Source organism: Pholcus phalangioides, unplaced genomic scaffold (genome assembly GCF_987345545.1).
Source record: "Pholcus phalangioides strain wild (caught in Gottingen) unplaced genomic scaffold, Ppha-v1.0 ptg000015l_1, whole genome shotgun sequence".
Taxonomy (NCBI): Eukaryota; Metazoa; Arthropoda; class Arachnida; order Araneae; family Pholcidae; genus Pholcus; species Pholcus phalangioides.
Genome location: NW_028301608.1, coordinates 73928163 through 73942127, shown reverse-complemented (window position 1 = coordinate 73942127; position 13965 = coordinate 73928163). Strand labels below are relative to the sequence as shown.

Here is a 13965-nt window from a genome sequence, read left to right as displayed (position 1 = left end):
ACTCGAGATACTTGGCCTTCACTCCTTGGAGTGGAAGAGGGCTCGATCTGACCTAATTATGTGCTATAAACTGGTTCATAATATGGTATATTTACCTTCCGATAACCCGTTTTTCGGAATTTGGACAGACGACCTAACCTCCGTAGACACAGTCTTCAATTGAAAATTCCTGTGGCCAGAGGCGACCGCTAATTCTATGGCTTCAGATGCCGTTCAGCTAGAGAGCTAGACTGTGGAACAACCTGCCTCGTGACCTCGTCTCTTCCTTGGACGATTTTAACTTTACTCCTCTTATGAAGCGTTTTTCTATTTGATTTATGTTCTTTTATGTTTCCAATTTTGAATCTTACCAGTGTAAGTGCAATCTGCCTACTGGGTTGTGTGATAAATAAATAAATATAAAAATCCTAAATTATGAAAAATTTGAAACTTTTATCTCGGAATGAATCTCAAGAATGTCATTGAAGATGATAATGCTCAAAATAAATATAAGCGATTTATGGATACTTTAATGTTGAATTCAAATTTATGGACCAGGACAGTAAAACAAAGGCCTGAAAAGGATAAGAAAAACTGGATAAATGAAAATATATTAAAAAGAATAAATTATAAAGAAAAACTCTTACAAAAAATACAAAGAGAATCCTCAAATGGTCTCGTACAAATTACAATACAAGGAATATAAAAAAATTTGAAAAAACATAAAAAAAATTAAACAAGAGTATATTAAAAACAACATTAAGGAAATTCGAAAAGATAAACGCATACAATGGAAATACATAAATGAAAATATTTTAAACAAAAATATTGGACATAACTGGATTTGGCAATTAAATACAATAATGACTTTATTACGAGGAATTTAAATACTAATGAACAAAATAATTTTTGTACCCATTGTTTGGAACAAAATAATGCTACTAACAATTCGATCAATTCCATGTTTTATACTGATATAAATTAAGAACAGTTAAAACATGTTATAAGGGATTTAAAGGAAAATAAAGCAATTGGTTATGATGGATTGACCCCCTAAAATGATTAAAATAATTGCAAAATACCACTTAAGTACAATTAAAAAGTTTAATTGATCATTCTGTATTGAATGGAATATTCTACCATGATTTGAAATACTCTCTAGTACAGTGTTTCTAAACCGCCGGGCCGCGAGAATATATTCATTACCCTTTCATTTTTCAAAGTATTGTATTTTCACGAATAACTAATTGGTTTATTTCACTATTATGGTACATATTATTTTAGTTTTTCAGTCTAAAAATCATACAAAGGAAGATGAAAAACCCTCCTAGAGTTCCAGATCAAAGGCTTCCAGCCGCAATTGTAAATTATAAGAATTTGGAGGATTCCTTTTCCCCTTATCGCACTGAAAATCCGTTTTGTTGCAAGGCCCAGAGGAAAGGAAACATGTCTCTGGTCCTTCCCTCCCCCTCGAAACTAGTATTTTTAATTGTGTTTTTTTTCTTTTCGTATTTTTGAGTATCCGTCTTCATGAGACCCAAACAATACAGCAGGGATGGGGAATGTTTTTCCATACTCTCCGTCCCTTTCCCCAAAAATATCCTACTGCTTCAGGGCACTCTCTGTTGACAACCAGATGACCCTGTCATTTGCGTGTCCACGGTTTGCCATTGTCGGCACCACAGAAAATCTCCTGAAGACAAACAATAATGCCATGAGAAAACTCGGCATCCCACGTTCCTTGGAGACTGGAAAAAAATCTGTGCTACTCGCCAAGCTGCATAACTTCAAAGGGGAATAATTGCGAGTGATTAGGAAAATTTCCGGGCAATAGAAAACCACCGTCGACCATTGGACCCGTTTATTTATAACCAGTGGTAAAAACCTCTTTACGATTTAGTATGTGTTCTCAGAAAAGAACGAAGTATTTCACATATGCGTGGCAAATCTCAGAGACTAATCAGTGAAGCAACATCTGTATACAGAAAATAGTGTGTTTTTGAATCGGTCATCAAGGTGCACATAACTACTGGTGATAACTCGAATATTGTTTTCTTTGCAAAAACGCAGTGAATTACGTTGCGAGAGTTTTCGTTTTGATTTCTTTCCCACAGTGTGGATAGGTTCACAAATCTCAATTTTTGTTAAAAAATAGAAAAAAATTTAAGTTTTACAGTAGAAAAATCGCGATCACACACACAGTTTTGTAATTTATTAAGTTACACAATTTAACATAAGCATCTATCGTGAATATACCGAAAAGTGTTTCGCCCAAAAAAGAACAATTTTCTGCTCTTCAGCGGACTTTTATGGTGAGTTACAATATAGACGATTTTTTTATATCATTACCTTCTTTCTAGCTAAGACTAAATGCAAAGTTCGATTGTAAAATATATTTTACACTAAGTTATTAAAAAAGTGCTAATGAATAAGTGCTGCGTTGATGTCAGCTCAAAAAAAATTCCATTGCCCACTATGAATGAAAACTTCATATTTTTACACACTATGCGAAATTAGTCTGTAGAATTGAATATTAAGACGTCTCGTTTGATTTGTGATCAATTGAATTTTTTAATGAGGTAGAAGCGCCGAAATGAAGAAAACGTTAAGGGGGGCTGAAGGTTGCCATTTGTCCCGTATATACGGGCTCAAGCCCTTATGCAGGAGAGTGAGTGGAGCGTTGCATTGTATATTGATTATTGGTGGCTCAGCCATCTCGTAAAATATATTGGGGGCGCTTAAACAGCCTCAGTACCCAGGTTCCGGCGCTTAAGCAATGATGATGTTTACTGCAGTTGCTGATGAAACGCTTCGTTTATGTTTTGACTTCTGCACGTTATTAATACATTACCGGAAAAAAAAATGTTGCATCACTCCGCAAGAAAATAATGAATTCAATTCTATTCAATTCAATTTTAATTAATTAAAATAGATTAAATTAATTAATCAAATAAAGAAGGGATTAATTGATTAAATGGGTTTTTAATTAATCAGCTCGCAATCAAAATGTAATTGGTTTTTTATTAATTATTAACTTTTGAACGAGTAAACCATTCCAGACCGGGCCGTAAACTCACAGCAATTTGATTCACCGGGCCGCGGTTCCAAAAAGGTTGAGAACCACTGCTCTAGTACATCCCATATATAAAGCAGGAGATAGTAATGATTTGACACATTACAGACCAATATCAATACTTCCCGTCTTCTCAAAAATAATTGAAAAATGTATAAAAAAACCAGCTACTTGATTTCCTAAAATAGGCAGAAATTTTTCTCAACTAACCAATATGGATTTAAAAAAAGTAAAAATACAGAAATGGCAATACTTGATCTAACTTGATCTTATTTAAACAATGGATTCAACAATAATAAATGTTCCATAACTGTGTTCCTAGATTTGAAAAGAGCATTCGATTTTGTGGGTTTTGGAAATTTTAAAAAATAATCTATTTGAAATAGGAGCGAGAGAAAACATACTTGAATGGTTTAAATCATACTATTGCAACGGGAAACAAGCAGTTGTTATTAAAAAAAAAGTTAGTACTTTTCAAGAAGTGACAAAGGGGGTACCTCAGGGTTCTGTTTTGGGTCCGATATTATTTTTGATATATATAAATGATTTATGTAACTTGAGATTGAATGGAAAAAATTATAACATTTGCCGATGATACAGTGCTTTATGTAGAAGATACTGATACAGCAAATTTAATTAGAAAAGTAGAAGATGATCTAACAAGTATTAATATCTGGTTAATTAAACATAAATTAAAACTTAACACTCAAAAAACAAAATTTATTTATATGAAGACAAGAAACATAAATGTTTAATACAAACATACATCAAAGAATACATAATTATTGTCAGTGCTTGGAGAACAATTAATGCCATTGCCAAGAAATAGATATTGTTCGGGAGTACGATTATTTAGGTATCACAATGCAGAATGATCTTAACCATCCACCGGACATGAGTTTTTTGTCGAATCGTTCTCAAGGCTTCTCTAGTAAAACATGATGCCTACCTCCCTTGCGAAGAACGCTATATAATACCCCAGACTGTGTCAATACCTTCTAGAGCAGAAGTTGTGCATATTTTACCTGTGTTCAAGATAAATCATGTATTTATACGTAATGTTATACTAAGTTATTTTAGGTATAGAAAATATTGGTTTCACAGTTATTGGTGTTGTCACTGATAACAATGCTATCAATAGAAAAGCAATGAGCTTGTTCACAAAGCCACATAAGAATTTATATATGTATCCCCAGCCTCAGTGTCCATCGAGACCACTATTTTTTGTTATAGTGTGTATTTGTTAAAAAATATCAGAAATAACTGGTTGAATCAAAGAAATGATGGCAAGTGCTATTTTCACCTGAACTTTGATGTTTCAGTTGACAATTTTTATACAGCATCTTTTGCATCATTGACACAACTGTATGACAGACTCTGCAAATGTTGTCTCATATGCAAGAGGGCTAACATGAAAATCTCTCAGACCTTTTAATTTAGAGAGACAAAACATCAAACTTGTACTCAGTCTTCAATTAGTTTGTTTGCGAGGCTTTAAATATATTGGGTCCAGACAGAAATATCCCTCATTTTACTGATACTGCTGAATTTATCAAAGTAATCACAGTAATCAGATAATCATAGTAATAATCATATCATATATAGTAATAAATGATACATAATAATCATAATCAGAGTAAGCATAGAGAAGTTCTTGTAAACACAGCTTTTACCACCTTGGAAGAGTTTGAAATTTTAGGAAATGTATATGAATGTTGTAGTGGTCACAGGGAAGCTGATATTGCTCAAAAAATTTTATGGATTTCATCTAATATTTTACTCAAATACTTTACTGTGTATGAATAAAAATGATTTGGTGACAAAGAAAAAAAGGGGAAATTAGGAATGAAAAATGTGCAAAGAGGAAACGAGTGTTTTGATCATCGGTAAATGTATAAGTAATGGGCCATTTAACATTTAATTAATTAGCTCCCAAATTTGAAATAATATTTACTCAATTACTTTTCAATATCAGTCAAACATTCATCCATCATTATCAGCTCAAAATTTCAAATTCACCTTAAATTCATTTTTTATTTTTAAATCTTTGAAATAAGTGTCTCATTACTGGTACATTTTACACCTCCCTTTTTTTTTTTTAAAAAAAAAGTTATACATAAATGAGGGTGGTTATAATTTTAGTCGTTCACAGAAAATTGGCATCAAGTTCTGAATATATATGTATTGCTCACATGCTTTCATGAAAAAACTTGAATGTTCAGAGTGGAAAGAGTATCTAAGTACTGAAAAAGAAATGTGTTTATGTGTGATGGTTATGTGTGAAGATGGAAGTTTCATAATCATATGAAATTTGGTTAAAGGGGTTTGTCGTGTCAACTCCTGTAGTTGTTAGTTATGTTCTATATAATGACGTTGTGACTGAGAAACTGAAAAATTATGTTGAATTCATGTTTAATGCAAATGTTCAATTAAAGATTGTTTTTAAATTCTAGCAAGTTTTATTTCTTGTGTAATTCCATGTGTGTAGTGAAAAACATTGGATAGAATTTTTGCTCCCCAGCCTAAATAAAATATGAACCTGATGATATTTATAATCTTGAACATAGATCACACTTTGCTTCATAACAAACCCCAAAATTAATCTACGTATTCTTGGTTTTTTTTTTTTCTGGCTTATTTCTAAAGAATCTTCGAATAAAAATGAATTTTTAAGAGAAGTTATAAATAATAAAACAATTTTATGCAAAGAAGAAACTGGTGGCATATATTGAAGAAAAAAAAAACTATTTTTGAAATGGATTTTTACTACTTGAATGTTATGAATTTGTGTACGAATGAGAATCATGCAATCTATATCTAATCCATAGTTTTCATTGAAATTTTCTGGAATGAGCAAAGCATATTTGTTCATTCGTTCTTTTTTCTTCCTTTCAATAAAATACACATTACGTGAAAAGTTTGTATATATTTTTTAAATGACAAAATATATAGTGAATATTGCATATGTCTATCTTAATGAAAAATAAAGGATATTTTATATATACTTGAATTTTGCTATTCAATGGATATCTTTTTGGTTAAAATCAACAGAAATGAAATTCCGAAAAATTTTCTTGGGGAAATTTTGATGTCAAATGGTAATTTCTTCAAATATTGTCAAGTTTTCGTAAAAACTGTGGCTCTAATTGATACTTGAAAATAATGTTGAATTATAAGTATAAACTCGTCCATTCGAGTGCTAAATTCTTAGCTAATTCAACCTTTTTTTATAAGAAAAAAATATATATTACAGCGGGGTGGGTCAAAAAAAAATATTTATATATATAACGGCGTTACAGTGTGTGGTGCTGCTGGAAAACGATCTAACAGGGAAGGCGATTCTAGGACGGAATTCGATGACGTCACGAATCTCGGGGTCAGGCCTTCTGCTCTAGAAGGTATTGAGGCCCCTTTATACGCACACTCAGCAGAGTCTGGAACACTTTATTTTGTGTCAAAAAAAAACCCCATAAATAATGTATCAGAGGAATATAGAATTTCAACAAAAAAACCATTTTAATGACCTTGATAGAGAACCAGAAGAACTCTGGTCTGATGTTAGAAACATTAAAGGAAGAAGCAAAGAGAACTATTCCAATAACTAAAAAGAAAAGAACACCTTGGCTGTCAGAAGCTCTTGAAATTGCCGAAAAAAGAATAGCTAAGGCTGCTGGAAAAGTAAATGAAACCAAGGAGTTTTTAATGCACAATTTTAAAAACAGGCAAGGAAAGATAACTTTTTTTAATTTTTTCAAAATGCAGGAAAATTGAAGAAGACAATAGACTAGGGAGAACAAGAGAGAGAACTACAGGAGGATTAATGAAATCACAGGCAATTTTAATCCACGTCTCGGTATCATAAAAGACAAGAATGGAAATGTCTTGAACTCTGAAAAAGACATTGTAAAAAGATATAAAGATTTTCTGTGTATTCTTTCTAAGAAATCAGATGGAAAGATTCTTTTCAAGAAATTGATTGATGATTATCCTGCATGATTTATTTGTATATTGCTATTCTGTTCTAATAGCAATTCTAGAAATAAATCATGAACCACCAGTTACAAAGGACGAAGTCAGGTGGGCAACAAATCAAGACTTGCTAATCTCCAGGTATTGATGATATTCCAGTAGAGCTTATGAAAAAGGCAGATGAAAATATTATTGATGCACTAACATCACTCTATCAATAAATCTGGGAGAAAATACTGTAGAATGGCCCAAAGACAGGAAAAGATCTATATTCACAACCATTCACAAAAAAGTGATCTTAGAGCATGCTCCAATTACAGAACAATTTCCCTAATACCACATGCCGGCAAGATTCTACTAAAAATTGTTCAGAAAAGCTTCGAAACCATTATAGAGAGAATTAGCAGTAGAGCAAGCAGGTTTCAGAAGAAATAGGGGAACTAAAGATCAAATTTTCAATATACACTGAAGTGTCAAAACAAACTGTCAGCCTGCCTAATATCGTGTAGGGCCCGCAAAAGTGCCGCAACACGACGTGGCATGGACTCGACTAATGTCTGAAGTAGTGCTGGAGGTAATTGACACCATGAATCCTGCAGGGCTGTCCATAAATCCGTAGGAGTAAGAGGGGGTGGAGATCTCTTCTGAACAGCACGTTGCAAGGCATCCCAGATATGTTCAATAATGTTCATGTCTGGGGATTTAGGTCGCCAGCGGAGTCCTGCTGAAATTGTTCAAGTCCGTCGGAATGGGTGCAGGTGATCAGACAGGATGCTTACGAACCTGTCACCTGTCAGAGTCGTATCTAGATGTATCAGGGGTCCCATATCACACCAACTGCACATGCCCCATACCATCACAGAGCCTCCACCAGCTTGAACATGTCAACAGTCCCCTGTTGACATGTAGGGTCCATGGATTCATGAGGTTGTCTCCATACCTGTACACGTCCATCAGCTCTAAGCAATTGGAACCGAGACTCGTCAGACCAGGCAACGTGTCTCCAGTCCTCAACAGTCCAATGTCGGTGTTGTCGGGCCCAGGCGAGGCGTAAAGCTTTGTGTCGTGCAGTCATCAAGGGTACACGAGTGGGCCTTCGGCTCCGAAAGCCCATATCGATGATGTTTCGTTGAATGGTTCGCACGCTGACACTTGTTGATGGCCCAGCATTGAAATCTGCAGCAATTTGTGGAAGGGTTGCACGTCTGTCACGTTTAATGATTCTCGTCAGTCGTCGTTGGTCCCGTTCTTGCATGATCTTTTTCCGGCCGCAGCGATGTCGTAGATTTAATTTCTTACCGGATTCCCGATATTCACGGTGCACTCGTGAAATGGTCGTACGTGAAAATCCAAATTTGATCGCTACCTCGGAGATGCTATGTACCATCTCTCGTGCGCCGACTATAACACAACGTTAAAACTCACTTAAATCTCGATAACCTGCCATTGTAGCAGCAGTAACCGATCTAACAACTATGCCAGACACTTGTTGTGTTATATAGGCGTTGCCGACCACAGCGCCGTACTCTGATTGGTTCCATATCTCTTTATTTGAATACGCATGCCTGTACCAGTTTTTTTGGCTCTTCAGTTTATATGGTTCAGTAGTATACTGAAACCTCAATAACTTGATACCCTTATAGGGTCGAGAAAAATGCCCACTTAAGCAGGTGTCCGATTAGCAAAGGTTTTATTTTGAAACACCTTCAATGATTTTTAAAAACTGTGTATGTATATGTACCTGTGTATAGTTAAAATATTCCACATTACATTATCTACAAATTCATAAAATCATTTGATCTGCAATTTTCTATTAAAATTTTCTTTATTGTAAATTTCTTGAATTAGGCAGAAAAAGCATATTTTGACTGCCAGGAGATCTTTTATTTCTGAATGAGCATTGCAATTTTTTGTCCAAAATAAGAGTAACTTTTCTCTTCTCACTTCAAGCATTTTGGTCTAGCTTTCCCAAACATCTCCTGCTCAAAAGTTTTGAAAATCCTTCTTCTTACCCAAAGATGTGAGAGAGAATCTTTGACACATAATCAATTGTTGAATAAACATTGAAAAAAAACAATTATTGAAACACAAGTGAGCAATTTTGTAAAATTTTTCAAACTAATCAACACATGAACAATTTCTGGAAATTGTGTATTAGGAAAATGTGTGAAGAATACATGCAAAGTACATGTACAAATAAGTGGTAGTACTAGTAGTGTTCCGTCACTGTGGATACATTGATAACTATTTATAAAATGTTTTTTAGGTTCTTTGCTGAAATGAGAGTTATAAAAAGGAAGGCATTACATTCTTGTTGACGACGTAGAACTTGGTGCTTATAAAGTGTACAGATGAATTTAATCCATTAATTTCTCAAGCAAGTTGAACATTTCATTTTCAATTATGGCATTTTTATGAGACACACACACACAAAGTTCATAATATTCGTTAATTTTTTTCAATTTACACCCCCCTCCCCTCTATTTCAGGTTAAATTGTTGAATAAAATGACAAGTGATGACCTATCAGTGCTGACTCAAAGTTGTTCATTTTCAACGAGTTTATTGATCAGCACATAGGCCTATATTCATATACATCACGATCATGTATGTGCAATTGTGCATGTGAAATGCTTTTGATAATACTGTACGCACATGTATCTAATAAATTTATTCATGAGCAGTAAATGGGTGTTCTTTGTTTGTGATTGCAATCCGTAATTAAAAACAATGTGTGTGGATGTTACATTATTGCATTTTTTTGTTGTAGTGAGAATCAGTTGGATAGAAAATTCATAACCTCATTCTAATAACCTGTGCGCAAATCATGACCCCCACATCCTGAACAGGGCCCCTAGGCTGGGATCTTTCACGGGCCCTTTTAAGATGAACTTATAGTGTGAAGAAACAAAAAAATGATGAAATTATCCCCGGGCCCCAGGGCTGGAGCCTTGTCAGCCCACCCCTTGTGGGGGGCCATGGCGCAAATACTACATTATAACATATGTAATTACATAGTTGATAACTTGTTTGCTATGTTGCAGTACAGTGGGATCCTTCCTAAGAAATCGCTGCGAAATACATTTCCCTGAGTGAGAGATCACTAACCGAAGAATATCGTTTTTTCCCAACTGAATATTGCAAGGGCTCTAATTGATAAACCTATTAAGTGGGATCCAATGTACTTGGCATTTGTTTAGGGATATGAGAAGTAAATCCGAATATATCTCTAACATCGACATTAAATTCATAGACATGAAAAATGTTCAACATATCTTGCCCCTGTCATTGAGCATAGCAAATGCTGCTCGGTAGTTATGCCATGAAGCATCTATGTAACTTTTTTTATCAATATAATTTAGGTATATTGTTGATTCCCTTGGGATTTCACTTTAGGCCGGAATCACACTATAAAAGTTTAATAAAAGATATTTTACAAAACTTCAAAAATACAACCAATGGGAATATTGGTTGTATTTTTCAAGTTTTATAAAAGTCATTTTATATAAAACACGAAAAACTCAACCAATAAGCACATGCTCTGCTCGAATGCAACCTATGAGCTTTATTTTTTGGATTTTTTAGTTTTATATAAGAGGAATTTTATTACCCATTTACAGTGTAATACCAGCCTTTTTTTAGAGGAGATATATCATACCCCTCTCTTATTACACCCTTTTATTAATTACCTCATGCCGCCTCTAAGGTTTTTGCATCATAAAAGAAACTCAGCATTCTGATATTAAAAAAATCCAAGTAATTGAGCTATTTACCCTAACAATCTCTATATTAAAAATTTTTTATAAAAAAAATCGAATTTAAAAATTTAGGTATTTCTGTGGACATTTAATTTTTCTTTCATAACCTAGTTAAAATTTAAAAATAAAAAAAATATAATTTTCAGAAAAAAAAAATTGTTGCAATTTAAGATATTTAATAAAAAACCTACATATTCAGATAAAACGTACAAATTAATACATATAAAAGTAAGAGCAAATGCGCATACTAATGTAAAAAAAGAAAAATGAGGGAGGGGAAAAAATTTGCGGGAAAATAATGTAAATAAAGCAACTGTTGCCATTAATGTAGAAGAAATATTGTTTTTGATACTTAGTAGTAGTTGTAAAATTTTTGCTTTACGTTGATTGGTCAATGGACAAACTGAACTGAAGAGCCGAACCGAACAAACCGAAAGACTGGTTTTATCTCCGTAACCCGTCAAATGATCCTAAGGACAATGGCTAAGGAGAAGGGGAGAGTGCATCTTGGAACATTGTCCTCCACGCTATCCATAGCGCAGCTCCTTAGTTAAGGACAACAACTTAACGAGCGGTTTTTAAGGACAAGGGGAAAGTTCAGCCCCAGGTCAAATCCCCCACGATGACCACATGAGACCACAGTGGCTACCATTGGTGCTAAAATATTCTCCCCCAAGTCCAGAAAAAATTTATGCAGCGCTAAAATTAAAGAAAGGGACAAAAGGCAAACAAAAACAAAACTTGAGGGAGTGACAATTTAAAAATAAAAATAAATTTTTAAAATTACTTTTACTTCAAAACATAATACAAAAAACATTGTTATATAGCTTCAAAGTTTTTCACAGACGGGGAGCAGTGACAAAACCAAGAGAGAGATTGAGTCTGCCCTTCCCTGACAAAAATCCGTGAAAATACACGGATTTCCATTATCCAAATGAATAAGATCTTTTGCACATGCTTGGCATGCCAATTAAAGCTCTAATTCAAAAACATAGAAAGAAGATCCTCCGAGCACACTAGCTACAGGGAATGCTAAAGTTTTTTTTCCCAAAAACAAAAAAGAAAAGAAAGCCAAGAATTCATTATAAGTGAAGAAAATGTCTACAGATTAAAGTTTTTGATGACAAATGACCAAAAAAAAAATCCCAAAATACGACAGATTGCTCAAAAACACTTGAAATATGATTTGCCATAAAATATATGTCATAAAAATCCAAGCCCTAACTTAAGAAATTATCTTAGAAATTCAGCTTTAATTGAATTGCAAAAGTTGGTTTTTGTTAAAATGTAAGAAATATTTATGAATTAATAAGAATAGTTTTGATTACATTACAAATATTTTATTTTATTTGTTAGAAATTTGAATGATTTTTCTCAAATTTTCATCAAAAATAATTATATACTATTTTTAAAAAATGCTTTTTTTATTAACCCTGATAATGCTGGATAGGCATAGACATGAATCTCCAACACATTTTACCAGACAAGTAACTAGGATTGCAGCACTCCATCTATAAAGAGATTCACACACCAGGGTTTAAGCTACGGTCGTTTTTTTTTGCAAAATGCGAAAGAAAATCTTAGAATGCAAAAGAAGTGATAGCCACTTTCGCAAAAATGCATACAGGAGGTACGGAACGAGTAGACATCCAACGATTAACCATTAAGCATTGTAGCATTTTGCTAAAGCTTTTGTCCTCATTTTCGCTTTTTTGCGAAAGGAATTTTTCATCTAGCTTAAAACCTGTCACACACACCTATATTTAATCTTTCATATCTCCTCAGTATCACTGTTGTAGTAGCCCCTCTGTAGCTGTTGTTGACAGCTGCTCTCGGAAAGCCAAAAGCCAATAGGCCTGTGCATGAGACTGATTACGAGAAAACATTGCTTCTAACAGTCACAAGAAAAAAATAGTTTTTAATGTGATTGTAATTTTTTAAATGTTTTGCCATTATATCTTAGAAAAGATCAATAAATCATGAAAAAAAGATGACCAAAAATTGTTAGATATTTGAAATGATAGACATTTTGCAAACGTCTGAATCAAACTTTGAATTACCAAAACATTAGGGGAAAAATCTAATTAAATAGGTAAGAGATATAGACAGAATTATTTTCAGATAAAAATATCAAGGAAGCAGATGTTTTCTGGATGTTATGCAGAGGTGAACTTGGAAAGAAAAGTCACCTGGTCTCTGCTGGGATATGAACCCAGGCCCTTAAACACACACACAGGCAGGGTTGGTAAAAAACCCCGTTTTTTTTAGAAAAAACCAAAAAACCGGGTTTTTATGGTTTAAACCAGGTTTTTTTGGTTTAAACCGTTTTTTTTTGTTTTAAATAGTATTAACATTAAAAACAATAAAATTTCTGAAAAATCATTCAAACTTCCAATAATTAACTAAAATAAAATGTTTATTAATGTAATTAACACTATTCCCATGCTAATTAATCAATAAATAATTATTACATTTTAACAAAAACCAACTTTTGCAATTTAATTAATTTTTGCTTAACTGAATGGATTACTGTGTGTTTGAAAATTCTTTTAATGTTATTATTAATCATATAATATATAAAGGTTTTTCTCCAGTTACTTTCTTTTCAGTATACTTAATTAGGAAGCTATTTCGCAAAAAAGTAATAAAAATTAGGTGAATATAATGTATTTAATGAAGCATAAATAATGCAGATTAATTAGCAATGGTTTACGATATACGGGGTGATTATAACTAAGGTTCTGATTTCAAAACACTGTAAAAAAAGAACGATTGTCAGAATGACTTGAAAATTGACATGAATATTCCTGAAAAAATTCAATTTTATTTGATAAAGGGGAAAAAATACTTAAAAATGTAAAATTAATGACATCATTCAACATGCGGGAAATTTGCCTGCAGAATGGAAACGATAGACAGTCATGGCAGAATGATACCTTAATTATAGCATTTCACGATTTCATAATAATATCACAAAAAACGAAGTATTGAACAAATAACTACAACTTACTTATAAATGTTAAAAGTTAGAAATGTTAAAGATGTTCTCCACCGCGTGTTCTGGCTATGAGGTTGAAAGCACAAAAATTCTTGTTCAATAATGAAATCGGAGTATGCCATGGTCATAATGTGGATGTTCTTGCAATTCAGCTTTATTAAACCACTTAATCTGACCACTGTTTATAAC

At 33.3% G+C, this 13965-nt stretch overlaps 1 protein-coding gene across 2 annotated transcripts in view; it reads right to left on the bottom strand.

The window, feature by feature from the left end:
* Positions 1-484: 484 nt before the first annotated feature.
* Positions 485-13965, bottom strand: part of LOC149076665 (pre-mRNA-splicing factor CWC22 homolog) — a 336314-nt gene continuing 322833 nt past the window's right edge. Inside the window, exon 19 of one of the 2 annotated variants that reach the window (XM_089244291.1) lies at positions 485-554. The gene's annotated coding sequence lies outside the window, so the exon portion shown is untranslated. The remainder of the gene's footprint in view (positions 555-13965) is intronic. The other variant, XM_089244288.1, reaches the window with a different exon arrangement.